Below are 16,401 nucleotides of genomic sequence, written 5' to 3' on the forward strand. Positions count from 1 at the left end.
AATGTACTTGAGCCAGAAGCTGTTATCGTGAGACCAGGTTTGCAATGGTGGATTAAGAGGCCCTTGTGATTAAATGGGTGATTACACAGTTGAGGTATTACCTCTTGGGCTGTGAATTTACTCTCATGATGGATCATCCACACCTACAGTGGATAGTCCTACATAAGGAGTCTAATCCGTGGGTCACTAGGTGGTTTCTTGACCTACAATGGTATAAGTTTTCACTTGTTTATCGTAAGGGTACCTTCCATGCCAACGCTGATGCTCTCTCTTGAGTCCACAACCTCTTGGTCAGGTCTGCCCGACCCGAAGGGCCTAAATGATAGTAATTCAATGCCAGACCATGGGAAAATGGTGTGCGCTGACTGTCTCTCTCAATCTCTTACAGACCATTCACAGGAAATCCCGCAGGGTTCCAGCACAACTGATGATGTCACTTCCGGTTCCGACGATGCCATTTCCGGTGCAGACCCCAATGATGTCATTTCCATTACTTGCCTTTAAAGCTGCTATCTTAACTCCATACTATCAGTGCTATTTTGGACTCAAACCTGTGAACATCTCTGTTCAATTTTGCAGCCTGGAAACAATATACGGGTGGCTGGCCCAAACCTTCATGATGTCTGTGACTCATCTTTGTGAAAATATATATACCTGTAATAGAGTGTAAAAGACTGTTATATATTGAGTAAAAATTCCATTCCCTCTAGTTTCCTTTCCATTGAGACACTCGTTGGGCAGCATGGGACTTGCAGTTTTGGTGGGCAGCCCCTTTGGGTTCCTCAGGTACCACTAAGGGGATGTTCCACCAGACCCTGAAGATGCTTTCTAAATGCAATGTGATAGACTTGAAAGTACTTCTGGGTCTAAGATAAAAGGAGCTGCTTATCGTCATCCAGCTGAGTTAGAGTCGGGTGAAAGAGGACAAAGCTCCCCTGGGATAAGTGGAGGAAAAAGAAAGAAGTGAGTTGTGCTTGTGGTATGGTCACTATTACATTCATATAAAGAAGTCTTTTCTTAAGGTAATTTTTTATGATAATCAGTTTATTTGAATCCGGGACTTGTGTCACTGTAGTTGTGCCTAGTGGTTTGGGGTGCTGCAGTGCCACCTACTGTTCACACAAAGAGGACAACCCTCTGTTGTTCATGGTGCACCATAAGGGGTACTGCCAGATGTTTATTCCACTTGAGCCACTGCTCAGGACAGGACATTTGGTTCCCACTTCAGTCAGGCCCACTGCTTTCCCCATCTTCCTTTATTTCACTATGTCTGAAACCTGCTTTTAGGAAAATTTGATAGCATGAGCTCATACTAGGTGATTTGTTCAGTCTTTTTGACTTATTTTACTGTTTCTTATGTCTCTACATTGATTGCTTCAGAAGTAAAGGCCACTTCTGCATATTGAAGTGTATAATTTATTTTCTTTTGTAAAAACTCCTGTAATAAACACGTGGCTTAATAAAACTACCTTTAGGTCCTAGATAGTCAAATTTTATGTATTACTGATAAAGAGCCAAATGTTTCATCCTGTGCCCATGTTACACACCAATACAAATTAGTGAGATCACCTTTTATCACTGATGTATTTACATAGTCTAAATATATAAAAGTGCATAATACTCCCCAGCATTTAGAGATCCTGAGACCTCACCATCTCTGACAACCACCATGTTTGCTGTGAAAGCAGTTTGCCTACTCGTCACTGTTGCTATGCTTGTTGCAATGGTGGCTGCGGTGAGTATTAATTAATTCTACCAGGTAACTCCTTCCATATTTCTTGTCGGTTTAGCTCATTCACTCTAAATATGAATGGGATATTGCAGGGCCTTCTGACATATCAATTAACTGAATTTCTTTTTAAATTCTTGCTGATTTTCAATTTTTTATTTTACATATTGTATATCTAACAATGAAGTTAGTAGCAGAGCAGCACTTGTGTACATTTGACATCTGCAGGTTTTCTTTATGTTGTTATTATGGTGGGTTCAGTGTGTGCTCAGACTCCTTCCACTTTCTGCACACTTTATTGTGTTGTACAGTCATGGCCAAATGTTTTGAGAGTGACACAAATATTGGTTTCACAAAGTTTGCTGTTTCAGTGTTTTCAGATCTTTATGTCAGACGTTACTATGGTATACTGAAGTAGAACTACAAGCATTTCCTAAGTTTCAAAGGCTTTTATTGACAGTAACATTAAGTTTATGAGTAAAGAGTCAGTATTTTCAATATCTCTGCAATTTACCCTGGCATGCTGTCAATCAACTTCTGACCCCATTCCTGACTGATGGCAGCCCATTCTTGCATAATTAATGCTTGGAGTGGCAGAATTTGTGGTTTTTCACGGTGGCTGGAGTGCTAATTCTGCCACCAACCTCCAAGATCTCCCTGCAGGTTGGAGGACCTCCTTGCAGGGCTGGATGCAGATTAACGTCATACCCAGGATGGAGCAATTGCAGGTTACGGGCCTTGCTCAGGGGTGAAATGGAGTGGAATCACTTCTGGTAACCTTTCCAATGCCGGCACTGATTCCTAGCCTCAGCGCTACCACTCTGCACGTATGCTAACAACACACACCTTAAAAATTTAACTTCATTGCCTAATTTTACTCGTGCAAAAAGTAAACAACTTTAGACCTAAAACGTATTTATCATTTTTCTTCTCGTCACCTCAGAAAACTCCGTCCTTTGCTTTCTTTGGTCCATGTTCAATATGGGGCACACAATGACACCACACAGCAGAGAGACGACTTTTCTTTTTTTAAATGAGCTGAATGACTGATAGCATGATTAGAGACTTGTGTGGTACAAATTCAAGAAAATTATTCAAATCCAATTATTTGAGTTTTTTCCTAGGGGTCCTTAACAAATTTACCCAGGCCATTTTAGAATTTCTTTGTTTCTTTACTTGATCTCTTTTCACATTTTCTTTGCTTTACACACATTACATGTCGACGACATACACGGAAAAATTGCTTTTCATGTCATCACTTTTCAGGGGGCATACAGCACTTTTTCAATGACCTGGAAGGTCACCAAAAAACATGTCCACATCTGTACCATGTTTGTGAAGAAATACTTTAGAGATTGAAAATACCAAATTTATCCTTTAACCCTTAAACCGCTGGAAGCAGCTATAGTCAGTTCCCAGTGCAATTTGTCAGCTTGCCGGAGCTGATCAGTCCATGGCGAACATTTGTTGAGCAGCCAGCTCATGACCACTGGCGCCCACCCCCCCTAGCGAATCAGCATCACTGTCCCTGGAATTCAGCCGCTGCAGTAGACTGGCCTGCCAGCATCAGTGTTGGCCTCTGTGTGCTTGCATGCAGCCAGTTCAAGCGCAGTTGGCTCAGTGACTTACTGAATTTCATCAATGGCGTCAGTAACACCGTGTACATATAACAATAGATTATTGCAGGAGTTTTTTTTTATAGCTTTTGCAGTTCATTGGCAGTCTGTAACATGATCAGTGTTGCAGTAATTGTGATGCTCTCTGAATGAAAAAGATGTGTTCCATTAAAATTTCACTTTTTCTTGGTTTTATTGTCGATGTTTACTTAAAAAGTGCAGCAAAAAAGTATTTTGCGTCCGGGGGTGCATCAATCCCCCCGGTATGTGGCAGTTTAAGGGTTAAATACTAAACTATTGTCTATAAATGGTTGTCTGGCACAGCAGTTTTGTTATCCAGGACTTCCACAATGGAGTGAAGTACAGATGATTCAAAGACTTTTCTGACTTTTTATTCATTTTACAAATCACTTGCATCAATTTTTTTCTCACTTCAAACAGTATCTCAGAATCCACCCATCCATCCATTATTCAACCCGCTATATCCTAACACAGGGTCACGAGGATCTGCTGGAGCCAATCTCAGCCAACACAGGGCGCAAGGCAAGAACAAACCTCGGGCAGGGCGCCAGCCACCGCAGGCCACCCACGCAGACTTGGGGATAACATGCAAACTCCATGAGGGGAGGACCAGAGAAGCGAACCCGGGTCTCCTTACTGCGAGGCAGCAGTGCTGCCACTGCGCCACCATGCCATCCTTGATTTTAGCACAAGGTTGCAACACAGCAAAATGTGAAAAAAGTGGAGGGGTCTGAATACTTTCTGAATCCTCCATAAAAGTGAAATTTATTGACCTGTTGATGATGATATTCCAGAGGTCTACATTTCATTTAATTTTCAACATGTCAGCTTCTCAAGGGATTTCATTGTTTTTTTTTGGAAAGGGGGAATTGTTGTCTTTACGGGGGCATTGATTCTTTCAACATGCAAGCAATAATGGCAGCTAATTGATCACCACAGGCTTTTAAATCACACAGACACCTTCAATGGAGAAGCTGTGAAAGTTTCTCAGTCATCTGAATGCCAGTCAGGGATTCTTTATTTTTGATTTAATTCATTCTCAATGTCCAGTGATTGTCATGTGATGTTAAGTTATCATTGATATAGAAAACCAATTCTTTAGTCTTCTGATCAGTCACATGTTTTTCTCTTTCAGGGCAAACCGAATCAGAGAGCCTGTGTAAAAGGTAAGAATTTCATACATTACAAAATATGAACCTTATACAAATCTGAACTGCATCTCATTGTTCAATATGATTTGTTTTGTAATGAATTCCCTTAAGATTTTGTGAATACAGAAACGCACATATAGTGCTCTCTGTACTGTTTGGAACAAAGACACATCTTTATTTGATTTCCCCCTCTGTTCCTCAATTTAAAATTACAACGCAAACAATTCAGACGTGATTAAAGTGCACATTGTAGACTTTCACATTAGTGGATTCTCATGCATTTTGGTAACACCACATAGAAATGACAACACTTTATCTACATGGTCACTCGATTTCAGTGCACCGTAATGTTTGTGACTCAGCAATGGCAGGTCTATTAAAGCCGTCATATTTAGGACTTTGTCTCATATTCCTCACATGCAATGACTGCTTGAACTCTGCGATTCATAGACATCAGCAGGTGCTGAGGATCTTCTCTCGTAATGTTCTGCCAAGTTTGTAATGCAACAATCTCATTAACCCCTACTTGTTTTGTCAACTTTCAGTAACAACAGGCAAACAAGATATTTGTTGCACAGATAATGAAATAAAATAAAACAGGAACAGTGTGATCTCCTGGGTCTTTCTGGACAGGCCTTAGCTGTTTACCGGAAATCTGTCAGCTGAAAAAGTGTCACCTGATATAAGCCATTTTTTATATCTCTTCTCCAATTATGTTAGGATTTCTCCTTACTATCTGTCTTCCTCATCCTCTTCATCTTTTCCCACTTGTATGTAGAGTGAGCGTGATTGATTAACCATCTTCAGGCAGCTCGGTCCAGCACCTCCTCCTTAGTCAGACCCTATTCATTCATATCTTCTTTTACTTTATCCATCCTCCTCCACTTTGGCGTACTTCATTTCTCTTCCTTCCCCATCCTTCTTTTGCCCACATATTCATTGTCTCTCCTCATCACATGTCCATCCCAGTTCAGCCTACTTTCCTGTACTTTCGTAGATATCTCTACCATGTTTGTTGTAACATCTGATTGTCTCATTTTCTTCTTTGTAACTCCACACGTCCAGCTCAACATTTTCATTTCTGCCACATCTAACTTCTTCTCCTGCTATACTCCTGTTACTGCCCAATCCTCACATGCAATCCTCAATTACATCTCAGGTACTCCATTACTTTTCATGTACCTCCAGACCTCTTGATGTGGTACATTATCCATCAGTAAACACAATATGCAAAACTTATGTAAAGACTGCATCAGTTGTTCCTCCCCCAGGTATAAAACCAAACTGCTCCTCTACTATGCTGGTCTCTTCCCTAAGTCTTCTATCTTTAATCCTTTAAAAAATTTCATTGTGTGTGACATCAGCTTTATCACTCAGTCCTCAATCCTGAATATCGCCCTTCTTTTTATATATGAGTAGCATCACACTGTTCCTCCATTCCTCTGGTATTCTCACCTGTTCAGATCTTCTACATTTCATCCACAAAAACATCTTCTCTCTCTTCCCTAAACTGTTTCAAAATTCTACTGCTATGTCATCCAGTCCTGTTGCTTTTCCAGTCTTTATTCTTTTTAGTGCCTCCTTTAGTTCCTCCGTCCTTACTCTTGGTGCTTGTTCTTCATTTGGTCCTCCAACCCCAAATGGCACCCTTGGATTTTCTTTATTCCACAGCCTTTCACAGAACCTCTTCTATGTATTCTTGATCTTATCATGCTTTTTTAAGACCACACTTGGCTCATCTTTCATCTGCTATATCTGACAAAAATCCTTCCCAGCCTTGTTCTGTGTTTGCTATGCTAAATGCTTTGTTCCTCTACTTTTCTCTTCAATCTTTCATACACCTTCTCCAAAGTCTGTAACTGAGTTCTTGCCACTGCCTTCTTGTTTGTCTGCCAATTCATTTATTTATCTTACTCCCTCCCTGATTGTCTTCTTTGCCTCCTTCTTAGCCTTTATCACATCCCCATGTGTGTCCTTCCTGTCATCTTATCCCAACATCTCTTCATCTTCTCATCGTTATTCTTATTCCACCATTCCTCCACACTCTCAAATGACTGCATTTCATTTTAAACCTTCTTACTAACCCTATTCATCAGCCTCTTCATTTTAAATCTCCTCCACTTTATCACTGGTGCTGCTTGCTCTGATTTAATTCTCCTGCTGATGCTGATCTCCCAGTCCATCACCACACCTGACTCTTACTTACCTTGATGAAGTTAAGCAGCTCCTTTTATCTTAGATCTGAGAGTCGAGGTCAAGCAGAAGTTCTACAAAGTAGAGATCTTGAATCCCTGAATAAAACCCCCTGGCCATCCCCAGGGAAATCAACAAGCCTGTCTTACAAGGCCAGTATTCTTTGCGGGTATCTGTACAAGTAGCACCACCAAGGGATAATGCCATCTAGTGGGGAGCAGGTATTTCTGATAGTTTGTCTCTCAGCATTCTTACATCATATTGCCCCATCTGCGCCGTCCATCACACCATCAAATCTGGCAAATCCCAGTCATTGTCCCAACATTTAGTAACTTTCACCTTTAACTTACACTTTTCTTTCCCCTCCCCAATCTTGTTCTTCTTCTGCTTATTCTGGACTAACTTTTATAGCTGGGCACATCCTTGGCAGCCCTTTTTGAATTCAATTCAATGTTATTACAGCATAACTGAGCAGTTTTGTTATTTTACACAAGCTGCATAAAACTGCAAGTTGCACTGCAAAGGAAAGATCAGAGACAGTGGAAAATGTCAGTGGAGTGCAATGTAGAAATAGTGCATTATCTGTGTGTATAATTATTAGGACATATGGAGGATACTGTATGTGTTTCTCTTTGGTGAAGATTCTGTTAGCCTATGGAAAACCAAAACTGCAAGCTTCTCTAGTCAGTGACAGCATTAATTATTTGCCTACTGCTGTAACAGTGGGTCCGTCCTTTGGATGAGATGTAAAATTGAGCTCCTGATTCTCTTATAATAGATTCTTCATGAAGAGCAGGGTGTATCCTAACATGCTGGCTAAATTGGCCACCAAGGCCTAGTCATTCTGGCCCAATATTCATCCCCAGTCTCTAATTGGCTAACTATCTCTCAGCACTTCACCATCTAACAGCTAATGTATGCTGAGCCTAATGGCACAAAAGTGGCTGCTGTCACACTGGTGGTTAAAGTGGCTTCCCACTCACTATGTACAGCAGTTTGAGCAGTGAAAAGCACAAAATAAATTTAAGGAAGTGTTATTATTGCTATTATTAGTGGTTGGTGTATTTCCTGGGTCTATTCATGCTTTTTTTTGTCCACTTGAAATGTAGACATTTTCAGTCAGATATGTTTGATTTATTTGTGTTTAATTGTTTCCTGAACAGAATGCTGAACATATTTTTCTGAGTGTTTCATTTTAATGCTTTTTTCTCTTACAGAACTTGACATTTGTTATGATGAGTAAAGGTAAGGTACTAAGTGTGAGACACTATATGAGGCTGTCGTTGTCTTTTCATTCTCTGTGTCCCCGCTAACTTTGCTTAACCTTCTTAGAGTGACAAAAATGGTCAAAAGAGATTGAGCTTTATTTTCAGCAACAAAAAAAACATATCACCATAATACCATGAAAGTCTTGAGTCCACTGAGATACTGGTGCAGATTTAGTGCACATCTGTCATGCAGTTTGCTTTGAATTAGTCACCAACACACATAGTTACTGTTCAAGCAGATGTTGAAAGATTTTTTTTGTAACATATTTTTATGTTGCCTCTGCATGACAGGAGTCACACATGCACACCAGAGTGGCTTCTTCCAGGCTCACCTAAATGAAGTAATACCACCCCAGGAAGAGAGGGGGTGCTCCTGCTGCCAGTCTTATTTCCTTTTTCCCTCACATCCATGAGTAACCATCCCTTGAGGGCACTGAAACCAAAGAAGCCCCTTCTGGTCTGAAATAAAAGGAGACCATCCACGGAGGATGGCATCTCATTTTAGATGTTGACAAGGCTTCTGCTCAACCCTGAGCCAGAAATGCATCCATCTAAAATGGTTGATTGAAATGACTATTTATTGACAAGAAAACACATGTTGAAGTGCTTGAGTTTTGTTCCATTGCTTGCTTTTTAATGAAATTAAACACTTTTTTTACCCACTTAGCACCCCATGCAATCTACTTTTCTCCAGAACCTTTATTTCGCCTCTCTACACAGGGTAAAATGTTAGTGCCATATACACATGGTCAATGCCAAATTTTGTGTTATTGTCACCTAGGTTTAAGATTAGCAAAACAAACAGGCTTCTTGGACTGAGTGGCCTCCTCTCGTTTGTCAATTTTTTATGCTTCTTATTTTATCTGCAAATTCCATTTTGTGTGAATCGTTTCACTTATTTTTACTTACGTTTGCTAAAACAATTTTCTTGTGTGTCATAACTCATCTTGGCTCTGTAGTCTCATTCCCTCAGCTGACAACTGGCCTTCTTGTCCATTTGATGTTCTGCAGCCCTTTAATTGAATGTTTAATTGGTATATTTGCTGTTATCTGCTCATTCATCTTTGTTTCTTTTTTCTTCTCAGATGAAGAGAGGTCAAGCATCCACTGAAGACTTTAACAACTAGAAATAGTGTGTTGTCAAATTTTAATAAAGTAGTCATGCATACCTATTCCTTGTGTCTTCTATTGTCATTCCAGATTGATAACATAAATTTGTCAGTCCACCATGATGTCTCTTATGGATTCTTTTGATTTCACATATTTCTGTGAATGATCAAGTTTGGTGGCTATTATACAGTAGACCCACTGGAAACACCTTGTGTTTATGTTCCTTAGTGAGATATCAACTCCTTTTTTATTATGAGGATGATGGCGGCAGAAGCTGACACCTTAATACCGAGATCTTGGCTTTCTTCTTGAATACTGCAGTATGTTTGCTTAAATCAGTGTTCTCAACCTTTAAGTATTTGCAACCCGAGTTTTCATAACAGTTTTAATCGCTCAACCAAAAACACCCCCCCCCCAACATTTTTTTGAAAGGGCAACAGTCTTAGTAGTGAGTCCATTATGTCCTTTTCCCAGCCGCACTTGTCAACTCATACTGTGGGATCCCTAGGCATTTACAGACCATCTGAGAGATATAATCCCCCAAACAATCTCTGGATCTTTACCGGGGGTCTCAACACAGCTGGTTGTGCCTGTAAAACTTCCACTGGGAGGCATTTAGGAGATGTCTGCTACAAAAGTAACATAAAATGATAATTCCTAAGCCTGATGTATCCATTTCAAACTCGAATGTGATCACGACCAGCATTGTCAACACAAGGCACAAGACAGTGACCAACCCTGAAAGGGGTGCCGTCCATCACAGGACACACTCACGCACACACCATGTTTGTATTGTCAGGTGAACATCAGAATCCCTGGCTGCATTACATCTTGGTATGGCACCTACTCAGCCTAGGGCCACAGGGCACTACAGAAAGCAGAGCACAAAATATTAGTGGCACACAGATAATCCTTTTCAGTGTAGGATGATGGGGGTCAAAAGCTTTGGAAGTTACCACATAACTATTCCCAGATGGGTGAGCATACGGGATTGAATATAATATTTTTACATTCTACATTTAATACCTTACATTTATGTACATTAAAATTAATTTTACTCAAATCTGCCCAAGCCGGTGTGTTTTCCAGTATTCTTCTGTAACAATTATTTAACTGTTTCTTCATTGTCTGCCATTTCTCCCAGTTTGCTATCATCTGCAAAATAAACTAGCTTATATACAGTATTATATCCCTCTCCTGATCATTTATATATATTAAAACAAGCAGCTGCCCCAGCACTAATCACAGAGGGACACAACTTTTAATAACATCTAAATCAAATAAATTTCCCCTTACTATTACCCTTTGCTTCCATGTTTGAGATAGTTGTACAAAATGTAAACTTTCTCTGTTTCTGGTGGCAAATTAACATCTAAATAGGAACAATTTCGCCTCACAATTATCCTTTGCTTCTGTTTGAGACAGTCTTGTACCCAATCCAGTATATAAAATGTAAGCTTTCTCTGTGTCTGGTGGCAAAATTTTTTTTTCCAAGAACTGGAATGAAAAATAATTTTGGAAGTAAAGGTTTAGATGAGTACACAATTATATGTATATAGTGTATCCAGTAGGGTGCGCCACCAAAACCTCCAAACCCCAGAAAAATAATGCCCAACATAATCACAGGTTCAAATAATGGATTTTTAATCCTCCAAGCACAATAAAGCACAACCAATAATCCTTCAAATAATGAAATTCCAGTTGAGTGTCACCCGCTGCCTCCCAGCTGTGACTCCTCAAGGTAAGGCAGCGGGCTCCTTTTACTCTGGACCCAGAATGGCTTCCAGTGACCCAGCATGACTAATGGAGTGCACCTCCGAGGTGTTTGAGAAGCAGGACAGTCTTTCCCCAACAGCACCCCCTTGCAGTACCCGGGGAGCCTGACAGTGCTGCACATCCAGATTCCATTTCTCATGAACCCCTCCTTCCAGGTGTCCAAGCTGGGATTCCTCCAGCAGACCACTGCCACCTTATGCATGAACTGCTCCATACCTATGTCTTCTGATCATCTATCTCCTGGCACCTTCCATCTTGTTAGGAAGTTATGCCATCGCCCAGTTGGGATGCCCTTCTGTCCTCCATGACAGTCACAATTGTCATGATGGTAGAACTTTGCAATTCCATTAGTTATAATATCTACATTTGGCACAGTAAGAGCTGACAGACTCTGGCACAAAAGAGACTTCATTCCAGCATTGTGCATCACAAAATGTCTTGGTTATGTTCTATAAAATTCTGTTTCTTGGAGAGATATCCCTAAAGCACAATTGTTTTGCATATTATTCATGTATTTAATTAAACTTTGATTTAATGATGAATGAAAAAATGAAAAGCAGTGGGGAGAGAGCCATACCCCCAAAGTGAAAGACATATGATGGAAATGGAGTGTGTGGCCAGGTGTGGGATTGATAGCACAAGAATACATCAAGAAATTCTGGGGCAACAAGATGTTCCTTTTATTTGTCTAATGAGAAGAAAGCAAAGAAGAAAGAACTGAAATGGCTCGCATTGGTGTGCATCTGTCTGTTCTATAGGAAATCAAACAAAGGCAGAATGATGTTTTCTTGGTCTCCGCAGAGCTCTGTTTCGTTGCATGCTCTGGCCAAAAATAATGCCTCCCACTGGGGTTTTATAGTGACAGAAGCAGAAGAGGAAGAACTAAATGCATTCTCCAGGCTGCTTCTAGGCACTGTGGGGAAAGAAGGAAATGATAGAATTAACAGCAGTGCCCCCTCCTGCCTCACTGGGTTATTACATACCTTGACCGAGCCTACGAGGACGTGCATGTACAACACTTTCTACGGTGACATGCAAAAGTGATCAATCCACTTGAAAGTTATCCTAATTTTCTACATGACTAAAAATTTGTACACATATTTATCCATTCAGTGTTTATAATGTGAACTCTTATCATGAAACAATACTTTTTCAAAGTCAAAATAAACCATTTTTTGTTGATTTTTAACTGAAGGAGAAAAACTCCAAAGTTAGTTTTTGCATTTAGTATTCAAGCCCTACACATTCATACTTTGTTGAGAAGTCTTTTGCTGCAATAACAGCCATCATTCCTTTGGGGTAAGTATGTCCCAGATTTGTGCACTGTTCAGGAGGGATTCTTCTCCACTCTTCTTGGCAGAACTGATAAGAAATCCTCTAGGTTGGAGTAGAGTAACGTGGAGATCTGGGGCCTCATACATAACGCTATGCATAGAATTCACACTAAAATAAGGCGTATGGACAAAAGAAGAAATGTGCGTATGCACAAAAAAAATCCAGATGCATTAATCTGTGCATACGTCAACTTCCACGTTCTTCCGCTACATAAATCCTGGTTAACGTGAAAAGTAACGCACGTGCACATGCCTGCTGCCACTCCCCAACTCCTCCCAGAATTACACCTCTTTGAATATGCAAATCAATATAAATAGCCCTTTAGCTTTTCTGTGAAAAGACAAAGGCAAAAGCACAGGGGAAAAAGAAGAATTTCAGCGAATACTAGGTTGAGGCGAGGGAAAAAGTACTATTGTTTGGTTTAAGCAGTGATATAATCAACAAAAGGAAGTTGATCGAGTGACAGAGCGGTGGAAAAACTCAAAAGTTCAAGTTCAGAAAGTCACAAAGTGCCTGAAATAAATAAGAAGTGGTCAGATATCAAAGTCGCTGTGAAAAGGCAAGTTGTAGCCCACCATCTGAGTGTCATATGGAAGCGTATTAGGGTACAGAGAAATGAAAAACAAAATAGGGTCACAGTGGGAAAAAATGTCCAAATGTCAACTTTAATCTCGAAATTTCCACTTTAATCCCGTAGTTTATTTTGTCATTAAAGTAGAACATAATAAGTTTTATCTTAAAATCATTTAATTTACTAGTTTCTCAAATCTCATTGAAACTAAAGTAGCACTTTAAATGCTTTTCATTTGTATTTGATCTTCTATGTAGTTTATGTGTGTGAATCACTACGTGCTTCTTAAACTGGCTTTCTCTTCCGCAGACAGGACACAGAATACATTACATTCATGATATTACAGCTCTCTGAACAATTTAAATACTAAGATATACAGTATACTTTATATCATTTTAATAATGATAGGAATTCAAGCATGTATTAAACACAGTGGTGCAATGATAGTGACGAGCTGGTGCCTATCCAGAGATTGTTCCTGACTCTCGCAAGATGCTTGCTGCTCTGTATGCGACCTTCGATTAAATAATTAATTGCAGCAGTAGTGTCTCTTTCAAACATATTAACCCCCAATTCCTGTCCTTCCCTTTCTTTCTCCAAGTAACCAATCACCATGCGATCAGCTCTGTAATAGATATCAAGCCATCTGTAAGCTTAGAACGCCAATTCTTCAAAACGTTTAAGGAACATTGAAATATCTTTGTGTTGAATTATTCCATCCATCTTTCCATCTAGGGTCGTGCCAGTCCCATCAAGCATACAGCGCGAGGCAGGAACAATCGCTGAACTTGTCGCTACCACTGTCCACCATGTCCTCACAAGTTTATTTATTAACAATATACATTATTTTAATGAAGTTTAAAACGTATCTGTAATAAAAACATGCTTTACTGCATTTCATCTTAAAAATGATATCAAGAGCTCCAAGAAGATAGCACTTGGAAATCTAAATGTATATACATGCTTTATAAAGTGGCTCAGGTTGTGCAATATTATAACTGTATCACAAGTTTACAGTTTGTTGTACTTATAAGAACAAACAGTTTTACCAGGAACACTTGAAGAACTGATTGAGTGCGTTTAGAGTTCTTGGGATGAAACTGCTTCTGAACATTTCCTACAGGAATGGCGCTGAAGCGTTTGCCGTATGTGCGCAGTTCAAATAGCGCATGGCTGAGGCAGTGTGTTCTCGATTCTGTATACCAATAATCCGATCAGCTGTTGTACAGCTGTGATGCCACACTCAGATACCACGGTTTAAATACTCTGAGTGGTACACTAAAAGTGACAATGCTAAAGCAGCTGTACTATTTGGAATAGTTTGGCCATTCTGTGCACCATTATATGGTTACAGGTTGATTACAATCAGATGCCTTAAACTAATAAACAATATGCGGTTAATTTCAATGTATTTGATAAAGCTGCATCAGGGATGTGAATCTAAAAAAGAAAGGGAAACCACACAGGTAAGGTAGGGCTGCTTTGACGCTGTGTGTCGCCAGTTTGCAAAACCGAGCAGAGAACTTGCGTACACCAGGGTTTGAGCTAGTGTGAAAATGTACGTGGCTTTACGCCAAGTTTAGGTTTTATACATCGCGATTTGAGCGTGGAAACGGGAGTATGCAACATTTTTGTGCATATGCACCATTTATACATGAGGCCCCAGGACTTTGACTTGGCCATTCCAAAACATTCAGCCTTCTGTTGTTGAGCCAATCCAGTGTTGCTTTGGTCTTATGCTTACAACAACAACAACATTTATTTATATAGCACATTTTCATACAAAAAATGTAGCTCAAAGTGCTTTACATAATGAAGAATAGAAAAATAAAAGACACAGTAAGAAAATAAAATAAGTCAACATTAATTAACATAGAATAAGAGTAAGGTCCGATGGCCAGGGAGGACAGAAAAAACAAACAAAAAAACTCCAGACGGCCGGAGAAAAAAATAAAATCTGCAGGGATTCCAGACCATGAGACCGCCCAGTCCCCTCTGGGCATTCTATCTCACATAAATGAAACAGTCCTCTTTGTATTTTGGGTTCTCATGGAAGGACTTGATGATGATGGTCATGTAGACTTTTAGCTTTTAGTCCATCAATGTTGGTGCATCATGATGCTTTGAGTAGGTGGTGGTGGCGCAGGCCGCCACCACAAAGAAACCGGAAAAAGGAACAGAAGAGAGAGTAGGGGTTAGTACGGATTTTAGAGCCACCATGAATAGTTATTATAATGAATTGAACATACAGAGTATCAGGATTAAATTAAAGAGAGGTTATGAGAAGGCCATGTTACAGTAAAGTGTTTTCAGCAGTGTTTTAAAGTGCTCTACTGTATTTGCCTGACGAATTCCTATTGGCAGGCTATTCCAGATTTTAGGTGCATTGCAGCAGAAGGTCGCCTCAGCACTTCTTTTAAGTTTTGTTCTAGGAATTCTAAGGAGACACTCATTTGAGGATCTAAGGTTACGATTTGGAATATAAGGTGTCAGACATTCCGATATATAAGATTGGGCGAGATTATTTAAGGCTTTATAAACCATAAGCAGAATGCTTACGGTCATTGTCCTGTCGAAGGATGAATGTTCTTCTGAGCCATAACTGAAACAAGTTCTTCTGCAATATTTTGTGGTATATATGTCCAACCCTTCAATTCTGACAAAATTCCCAGTACCAGCACATTAAAAATATCCCCATTTTGTAATGCTGCCTCAATCATATTTCACTGTAAATGTTTCTTGAGGCCTGGGCAATGTTAGTTTTATGCTAAAAATACCTCTTAGAAGTCTGGCCAAAAGTTCTGTTTTAATCTCCTCTGACCATAAAATCTTCTCCCACAACTTAACTGGGTCTTTCTTGTGTTTTTTTTTTTAGCAAATTCCTTTTATGTGGACCTTCTTAAGGAATAGCTTCATTCTTGCTACCCTCCCAGGGCTGTTTTATGGAGAGCTCTTGAATTTGAGGACCCCTACACCTTCACAACAGCATTACATATGTCTGAGAGTAATGGTTGGAATTTTAGGGACCTTTCACCAGTTCATGTCTCGCTCTGATGTTTAGTTTTGAGGAACGGGCTGTTCTAGTAAGAGTTGGGGTGCTATGAGCAACCATCCACTTTCTGATGATGGATCCAGAAGTGCTTAATGGGACATGCAAACTCTTCAATACTTTTTGTAGCCATTTTTTACCTTGTGCATTTCAATGATTTTGTTTCTCTCATCGGCAGAATGCTCCTTTGTCTTCATTTTTACAGTGATTGTTCATCAAAGACTATGGTCTTACAAAGGGGCCTTTTTATAACCAGAGAGACAGAAAGACCTCATTATGTTTAATTATGATCGTCACCATTGTGTCATTTGTGATTAATTTGCCATTTCTATATCCCTGGAGCTTCCAATGCACAAAGGATTAAATACTTATGCAAACACTAACTTTTTTTTAATTTATTGATTTTATTGAAATCACACAACATTCCATACAAATAAATCAATGTTTACAAAAATAGGATCGAAAATAAATCAAGCCCCAAAACCTTGGAGAAAGAGAGCTAGGCTAGCAGAGTAAAACTGTAATCTAGTCAAAATCAGTAAATAGATTAAATTATAAGTTAGTAAAGATAAATGGCGAAAA

At 39.6% G+C, this 16,401-nt stretch overlaps 1 long non-coding RNA gene across 1 annotated transcript; it reads left to right on the forward strand.

The window, feature by feature from the left end:
* The first annotated feature begins 1,624 nt into the window (after positions 1-1,624).
* On the forward strand, positions 1,625-9,150 carry LOC120526363. Its single transcript, XR_005633134.1, has 4 exons — positions 1,625-1,735; positions 4,502-4,532; positions 7,928-7,955; positions 9,064-9,150. It is a non-coding gene; the product is annotated as an uncharacterized LOC120526363 (long non-coding RNA).
* Positions 9,151-16,401: the final 7,251 nt, after the last annotated feature.

Source organism: Polypterus senegalus, chromosome 3 (assembly GCF_016835505.1).
Source record: "Polypterus senegalus isolate Bchr_013 chromosome 3, ASM1683550v1, whole genome shotgun sequence".
NCBI lineage: Eukaryota > Metazoa > Chordata > Cladistia > Polypteriformes > Polypteridae > Polypterus > Polypterus senegalus.